Raw genomic sequence first — 9,248 nt, 5'->3', positions numbered from 1 at the left:
GAAATGATCTAGTGCGAGACTGCATTTAGCATCATCCAGCCAAACAAAGAAAAAAGCAACTTGCAGAATTAACTTGTACAGCCAACCCTGAAACACAAACCCTGTGCCACACAGCTGTAAACAGGAGAAAGATACACACCACACTGTTTAAAGGGTTTTCAACCTTTGTGCAGGGTGCCTTTCCATGATATGAAACCAAACCACAGCTTCTCAATCAACTTAATCAGTTAGCATTTGTTTTTTACTTTTATGGCATTCCACGCATGGGAAGATGCAGTCTTCATGGGACAAAGATCATGAACTCAAAATGTTGGCTTTTTCCTTCATATTGTTTAACCTCTCCTGCTTCCCCTGTGTCTGTCTCAAAGCGTATGCCTACACTATAATCTAAAAGCACAGTACAAGCTAAGAAATATAACAGGACTTGCCTGGAATTAGCCCCATCAGAAACTGACAGCATTAGTGGCATCATCACAGATCTCAGCGCAGGCTAGAAACCTAACTCTTCATACACATTTTCAAATGGCTCAGGTCTTGCAGGCCACCTTGAATCCTTTCCCCTGTTGTTAGGTTGACACTGGAAACTTTAAAGCTCATCTGAGTGTGTCTGTTATCAGACAACAAGGTAAACCACATCTTACCATGAATGCCTTTTTCTGATGAGGCATACTCCCACGCCATGAGAGCATCTCCAGGTCTTTCCAATGCTTCTTCATCTTAACCTCTCAATAGCTGTCCCACCTGCTACTGTAAAAACACTGATGCTTTCCCAGTACCATCATACTTTGAGATAGTGGCATATAAGGAGAGATTTATAAAACAGCTTTCTATTATAAACTACATAACCCCTACCACAGCCCATAAACTTTGGGAATATTACCAATTTTGAACCAGTACTGTACAATGCTGTATTTTTCGACAAGGGCCAACAGTAAAATCACTCAAGATTTCTTGTTTAAAGATAGACGGTAGTTCTATCCAGCCATGTATTCATCAGTGGCTAAGAAAGAAATGAGATGTCCAGAGCTCCCCCCACAGAAGAGTCCACAGGTTTTCTCACTCAGAGGGATCCCAGAGGCATCACTTCTGCCTGCTCCCACTTACTGCTCTGCACATAGCTGCAGAGCTGATTTGCTGCATGCACATTTTGGCTTTCTAGCATGTGAATTAGGTTCAGTTTGTGAAATGAGGCATCTTGCTGTAGTGGCAACTCAATTTCTTCTGTCAACATAATCTAAAAAAATATTATTGCAGTAATTATGCAAACAAGGAGAACTTATTTATGACACTGTTAGCCTAATGGTTACACCTATTTCTGTGAAAAGCCATGTCCCCTTTTTGATTCTGTATGTTTCTTTACAAAAAGCTGCATAGGCAAACACAAATGGGAAGGTAACTTCCCCAGTGGGCTCTGGTGGGTCATGGAGGTTAAGAAGTGCAGGAAGGAGGAGGGCTGCCCACCAACTGCAGTTGGGAGAAGGAAGGGTGTACCTCAGACCAAAAACCAAAGTTTTTTGTTCTGAAAACAAAGATGTATTCAAATATTTATTTTTAAAACCGAATAATGACTTTAATTGATGCAGATTATTCTGTGCACCTGTAAATGTCTTGTCATTCATTGAGTTCAAACCCTTTATTTCTGTTCTGGATGTAAAGAAGCATGGGAACTGGGAACCAAAGCGTTATTTAGCAGTTTAGCCTAAGTGCTACCACCGAGTGACAACTTGTCTAATCACTTCTTTTCTAAAGCCTCATCTTCCTCACTGTTTTCAAACACACCAAATTCAAATGTTGAATCCAGACAAATGGTTTCCAGCTGTTCTTAAACACTTTTTAAGTAACAGTGGAAACAACAGGTAGAATTGAGGAAGACTGTGTAGAAAATAAGACAGCTCTATACGGAATAGCTTCTCTATTGAACAACATAGTAAACATTACAGGGGAAAACATCACAGAGTTAGCGGGCTTGGGACTTAATTAGGCACACAGCAGAGCAACAAAAGTGATAGCCAAATAGACCTTTAATTAAAAAATACTTGCACCTGCCTATGTCTTTGGCATATCTATTATTAGCACTGGCCAGCTGGCCTTTCTTGGCCTAAACTTGAAGCAGAGAGGATATACTTTTCTGTGTCAACTGAAAAACAATTACGTCTTAAACGTGGACTAAAGATGAGCAGTATGAAATCTGGTTCCGCTTGGCTTCCTAACAGTGTATTCCCTTGTGCTCTAGAAAACTGTAATTCTTCAGCTGAGAGTATGAGATGCATTACTTACTTCACTGCTATTAAATAAATCTATTAGGATAAGGCATAAAAACATTTTATCCTTGCAGAGAACACTATTCTAGCTGACTGTTGAATGGTCAAAAGTGCTGAACAAGAGGTAAGTGAAAGATTTTAAAGGTTATATCCTTTAGAAAAAAACATTGCTGGCATATTGCGAGAGGTGTTTTGAAACAGCAAATCATTCTTAAAATATGTAGGGCTAAGAAAGAAAGCACAGCATTTCACTTAAGCAAGATTTTCTCTCTAATTTCTGCATGATTGAAGTTAAATATCAGTAATAAAGACCGAGTGAGGACAAAAGCTGCCATCAGTTGTTTTCTGCTCTAAGTTACAGATTGTATGCACTGTCAGATTTTTTTATGAAACTTTGCCCTATGACTGCAAACGGTCTACTCCATGACCCAGAGTAGAAACCAGCTTATTCTTTAAAATTTGTGTTGTTTTCACAATGCCAAGCAGAAAAATTGCAGTCTTCATACACATAAAGAAACAAACATTGGAATTATCGTAAGAGGATAGCCCACACTCACACAATCACAGCTAATTCACTGACAAAACTCTCTTTGAACTAAATTGATGACAGAGACCCAAACACTGACAGAGGAAAAGACAATCTTTACACCATGAAAATTCAGAACAGATTACATTACTGCAACAGAATTTCCAAATGCTCTGGTTTCCCCATCCGTCTTTTCAATAACATTTCATTTATTGACAAATCAAAATGATAAACAATTTAATTAGTCTGGCTGATAAAGTTAGCCCCTTCTTTGTTATGGTGTTTTGTGGGAAATCTCAGATTTCTAACTATCCAAAGTTTTAGCAGCACTGTAGAGAATGCAGTAACAAAAATGCTGCTTTAATAAGGTGTGTGTGGACACTTAAAGAAGAGTCTGCTTCCCCCGGTTGGAAAAAATCTGTAGAGTAAGAATAGACAGTATGCTTTCCCTGCCTCTGATTCTTCTTTTCAGACAAAATTGGACATTGAGCCAGTGAAGGTGGTTTTCTCTGTAATGTGAAAGCTTTTCAGACATTTCAGGCAGTGACAAGAAGATTCCCACAAAGAATAAGGATAAAACAGGGGAATATGCCTTATATTTTTTAGAAGGAACCTTGATTTGGGGAAAGAGAGAGATTTTCAGTCTTTCACCTTTAAAGATAGGACTTAGAGGAAAACACAAGTTAATTCCAGAAATAACATGGAGAAAGGAGGAATAAGCAAGATGTCCAGAAGTATGGGATGAATATTTTCCTTGAAAGCATAGCTGAAAAAATAAACCCCAAAGAGATCAGGAGACCAGGGCTTTCAGCCCCTCCAAATGTAGCTCTTTTTGCTCACCCTTTAATCTTTAATTCCCTGTAGAATCTTCCTTTACTTACTGAAGGGATCGTTCATCTGTTCAAGTATGGAGTCCTTTCCTACACATTTTTTCTTTTGCTTAGGACCTGAGTTCAGGTTTTGACTGTGGTGACTTCACTACATTTAAATTTCTGAACTCTTCAATCTGGCTCCCTTTAATTACCTCAGTTTCCTCAGTTTCTGAAAACATTCCCTTAAAAGTAAAAACCTTAATAAGGTGGTTTTGCTTATTCTTGGTTTAATTTGGGTAGGGACTCAAAGTCTAGTCTCTGTGCCTAGTCCTTCTTTAAAAACTTCTCCATTTACAAAGTTGCTACTAAAATAACAGAACTTATAGTTGATTCTGTGTTTCTTGGAGATATGGGGGAAGGAATATAAATTCCTTTTCACAGTGAGTGGCACTTGTTCTCCAGTCTGCAACTGCAGCATTCCATAAAAAAACAAATCTCAGTAGAAACAACCTAATAATCTATAGCAAACCTGGTATTTCGAACTGAAATCAAACTTTTGATATTATTATTGTAGGAACCTCTTTAGGCATGACCTGCTTACAGTTGCAGCAACAGAAACAGAATGATTTGTAATAAATAGTCTAAGATGCCAAATCACACATTTCAGAGCTAATCTCAACAATTTCTGCTATGATCTGGCAACTGTTCAGCTGGAAATAAGAGAGGATAAGAACAAACTGGCTAAATTAGTCATCAGAAGGTTATGAAAAGCCACCAGTAACGGAAACATCATGGCAGCTTTGGGATGTGCCAGGCAGGGAATTTCTGGTAGGGACAGAGCAGGTCAAATTAATGCCTTCAAAAGAAGTCATTGCTGAGACTTCAGACCTGGGAGAAACAATTAGTAGCTCATCATGTCATCACTAGGATTTTTAAACCTGTTAAAATACCAGATACGTTACATCCCATTCACAACGGTTAGTGGAAAAGTCCTCTAGTAAATCTTGCAAGCAGGTAGGTGACAATTCTGCCTTGACACAAAAATGCTGGATAACCCACATGAACTATAACATTATATTATGAGTCTTGTTTCCAGATCTGAAAAAAAAGGGGCTACCAACCAAATCACAGGCTGGTGAATTTGAAAGCCTGAGGAAAGGTTTGGAAGTGCCCAATTAAGATGATCAGCCAGGATGTGAACTTCAAGCTCCGAGGGAAGGGGACCAGTTTAATGGGCACCCTAGTCCCTGTCTCTCTCTTTAGCAGAGTTAGCATCTGAAGGGAGCAACCGAGGTCTATTTTCAGAACCCATCAGAGCCTGAACAACAACATCAACTTCAGTCTCGTAAGGTTGAATCTTTGAGGCTGTTGCTGATGCCTCAAAACACAGCTCTCATTTGGGAATACATGTTCTGAACATCAAAAGTAACCCAAAAGAAGGTAATACCTCTTCTTTCAAAGCTTCTACCATTTTGTTTTGGTTTGCTTTAGAACATATTTAAATGTAGTTAATTATCTTCCTTGACTAATCACACGATACGAGCATCTTATGCTTAACAGTGTCAGACCTCAGGAGGCTGAGGGCAATGTCAAAGTTCAAGCGACAGTTGATGCTTTGAGGGTCCTAGAGCACAGCTCTCACTTGCTCTGAGTGGTACTTGCTCCCTCAAGTGGTTTCCTGGGTCAGCAGGACCGGTCACATGCATACTCAGCATGAAAACTAGTTGCACAATTGGGATCAGAGAGTTAATAAGAAAAACGGGCAGCAATTTTGGGGGGGTTTGTGCTTTAATTCAATTTCACCAAGAATAGGTACCCTGCAGCTACAAAATTTGACAGCAAGTTTTGTTTCACACAGTACTTTCTTTTAGCGCGTAAAACAAATGTTTATTGTACTAAATACAACATGTTTGACTAAGTGTGGAACACAGGAACCAACATATTGGTTTCAATTTGTTCTGCATATCACTGGAGGGTCTAAACCTTTCACAACTCTATCTAGCCACCATCAATTTTTCATTAATCATTATGTTTCAATGGGGAACACTGAAGGGTGTTTTCTCAGATTATAATGAAGTGAGAGGCTAACGTCATGGTCTGTTTATCTTCATACTTAACATAGTATAATTATTTTGTATTTTTTTTTCATTCAGCTAGGACTTGCACCTTGACTTTTGTAAACATAGGCAGTTCAGTTTTCATTGTTAAGGATGTTGACTTAACAGAGTATAAAATAGGAATCTGGGTATGTGAGAGCAGCACATTTAAAGTCCAACTTTATTTCTCCTGCTGGTTATATTCAGCGGACCAATTATTCAACCGACTACTTGCAGTAAAAGATCAGGACACTTAAAATAAATGCTAGGCTTCGTGTTGCTATAATGAGTGAAGACTTTTCTGAAAACAATGAAGGAAGTCTAGACATCTATATGGTAGGAGGAGAAGAAAGAAAACTGGTTCACAGGATTCCGCCCCGAATTCCCAGCTCTCACATTCATGCCAAAAAGGGTCTTTCTGTGACTGTGGATGAAGCAAGATTTCTGGAAAAACCACCCCTATCTTACATAGCATTAATTGCAAAGGCAATTCTTTCTTCCCCTACAAATAAACTGAATTTAGCTGCTATCTACAAGTACATTGAAGATAATTTTCCTTTCTACAGGAACAAAGGTCGAGGCTGGAGGAACAGTGTAAGACACAACCTTTCACTAAATGATTGTTTCATCAAGGTGGGAAGATGTGAGGATGGCAAAGGAAACTATTGGAGTATTCACCCATCAAACTTAAATGACTTTGTTCACGGGGACTTCAGGCAACATCGAAGCTCACGAAAGCGCGGGCGTCAAAAGGAGCTAGAGTATTGCCTCACTGGGAACTATTTCATGCCATGGGGACGCTATCCTTCCTACCCAGCACCAAACTGGCTTTACCAAACACATTACTTTCTGGATCCTTTATGGAAAATGCTGTATGCTGACAGACTGCAGTTTGCACATGAATACCAAAAATGGAATGCAAACAGTGATTTAATCATGGGGAAGTTTTCACCTCCACTACAGACTGATAAACCACACAACATTTCTGTGGACTGGTTTTATGGATCTCCTGCTACTTCAGTCATGCAGCAGAACATTTTCCTAAATATTCAACAGGCTTTCCCTAATTCCCTTTTCTTCTCTTCTCAAAAGCAGCAGCAAAGTGAAGCATTCAGACACATCTGTAAGTACTAGAAAGTACTTGAGGTGCAGTAACTTTGCAGGCAGCTTGGGAGTCTGTCAAGATACAATGTATTCACATACATTGCACAGTTTTGAACGTTTGCATATGTTTAAAGGCAGCAAAGGAGCTTACTTATGTAAGCTAGTGGTGATGGATGATTATTACCTAAGTGTATTAGCTTTGAAATTATAACAATGAATACAGTTTTTACTAATTCTACTAGTCAATGGCTATGCATAGATTACTTACAGTAAGAGTAAATCCATTAGCACTGCCAATAAAATTATTTTAAAATTGTCCTGTTTTAATCATATTATTGTATACTACTGATCTATTAGATTTAAATTAATACACATGTATGTGAATTTATATATTCAAACATGTACACCCATATATTTACTTTTATATTATATTGAGTAGGAAGCACTAATACAATTTTCCTTTGTCAGTTGCGAATGTCTTTGAAATGTTACTTGTCACCTCCCATACTGTTGGAAATACTGAGTTATTATTCTGCTCATTTCATTTTATACATTGATTAGGCATTATTAATTCTGATGCATTGTATTGATTCAAAAATCACTGTACATTTATGTACCTTTAGCAGTTAAGTGGATACTTACTTGTTTGAATAAATGTTCAGATAAATAAATATTCCAAGTGAAATAGGATTGCAATATTATCTTTAATATGTTTTTGAGTTCAAATCTGGTTCTTAAATGCACGGCCACGTATTATTTAAGCTACTTACATGATTAGTGAATGACAACATGAACAATTATATGTTTACCCACTAGCTGGGTATAATCCATTTAAGAAATTTTCATTTTTCAGATAAAGTCACCTAGGCAAAATTGCTTAAGTTTATATCTATACTTTTAGTTTACATAGTCATATGCATGTACATGGTTGCTTGCATAGCTATAGAGTGTATGATGATATAAGATGCTCACCTAAGTATACTTTCTAAATGTATGTATCTCTCCAGGAACCTCATTGCAACAGAAACTTTTAATGAGGAAAGCATAGCAAGAATTATGATGAAAACACTCGGCTTTTGCTAAGTTATAAATTTTCATAAAAACTTGCTTTAAAATATTTGCTCACTGAAAATGTAGATTTGCATAGTAAAGCCCTAGAGATGCTGCTGTGCCATAGTCACAAAGAGCCCTTGCTTGGAGAAAACAGACTTAGACAAAGGCAGGTGAAGGTGGGGTTCAGGGGCTGGCCAGATGAGGACACCAGGTGGAAGAAACGACAGAGATAACGGGTTGGGACCAGGAGCCCAGACGTGTTGAGCGAGGCGCTAGGAGAAGCCTGAGGAATACAAGCTGTGAATGCCAGGCACTTATAATCAGATGAGAATGAAAGCCAGGGATAAGAAGAGTCAGGGCAGGTTTAAAGAGTAGCAGGTGGGGAAAGTCTCTGCCTGCTATAGTTTATGGACGAGAATGCCTGGAATTTAATGCTCGTGGTTCTTTAGCTGTCAGCAAATTACTTTAAAATTACACAAGACAACAAGTTACTCCTGTTTGTTCTCACTGGCTCCATTAGCTTACTCGTCAAAAGCTTGTGAAGTGCACCTGAGGATATTCCTAGAAGGACACAATGCCATTTGACTTTATCTTCCCTGCTAAATAAGAGTTGGAGGAGGGGAGTAAATGTATAACGTGGCACTTTCCTTGAGGTGATGTGACCTATTGCTTAACAGGACATCCTTTAAGCCATTTAAGTTTGCTCCAGAAAAAGAATTGGATTTTACCAGGTTAGTGACGGTGGTGGAAACGTGGCATGAACCAAGCCATACTCATGCGTGCAGATCTTCACCCCAGTTTCCTGTGGGAATGCACTAAGAGGAACTCAGATGCAGGAGGAGACATTCTTCTGCTCACATTTTATTTGAAGACCACTTTGAAATAGTTTTCATACCACTAGTGGTACACATACCAAAGCCTGAGAACTCCCATCTTAGATATTTCCAGTTTGATTATGTAGCTGTCAGTATGCTTTCTTGCATATTTTTCAATATGTTTTAACTTTTTGTTCATTTGTATAGCACCTGCATGCCGCAGTGGAGGAGGATTCTTTTCATGTAATGAGCAACTATTTATTTTGTCCTCATCATTCAATGGGTATCTACGGCTTTCTTACCGTGCATAGTTCAAACACTGCTCTAAAGACAAAATTACCCAATCACTATTTTATTATTATCTTTGAAAGCCATACTATCATTTACTTTCAAAATATCCTGAGAGATGAGGAACATCTTGAAACATAGGCTTAAAAAGACTGAGGTCCGGTGTACACACTCACTTTGGACATCACATTTGTGAAATCATTGTGTAGCATTTTATGTGCTCAAAGCCCAGCTGCCAATGCCCTGGCTGTACGCTCTGGCTGTTCAGAACATTTCCAACAATACCGAGCAAC

This window comes from Charadrius vociferus, unplaced genomic scaffold (genome assembly GCF_000708025.1).
Source record: "Charadrius vociferus isolate BGI_N301 unplaced genomic scaffold, ASM70802v2 scaffold122, whole genome shotgun sequence".
NCBI classification, from domain to species: Eukaryota; Metazoa; Chordata; class Aves; order Charadriiformes; family Charadriidae; genus Charadrius; species Charadrius vociferus.
This window is presented reverse-complemented; position numbering follows the sequence as displayed.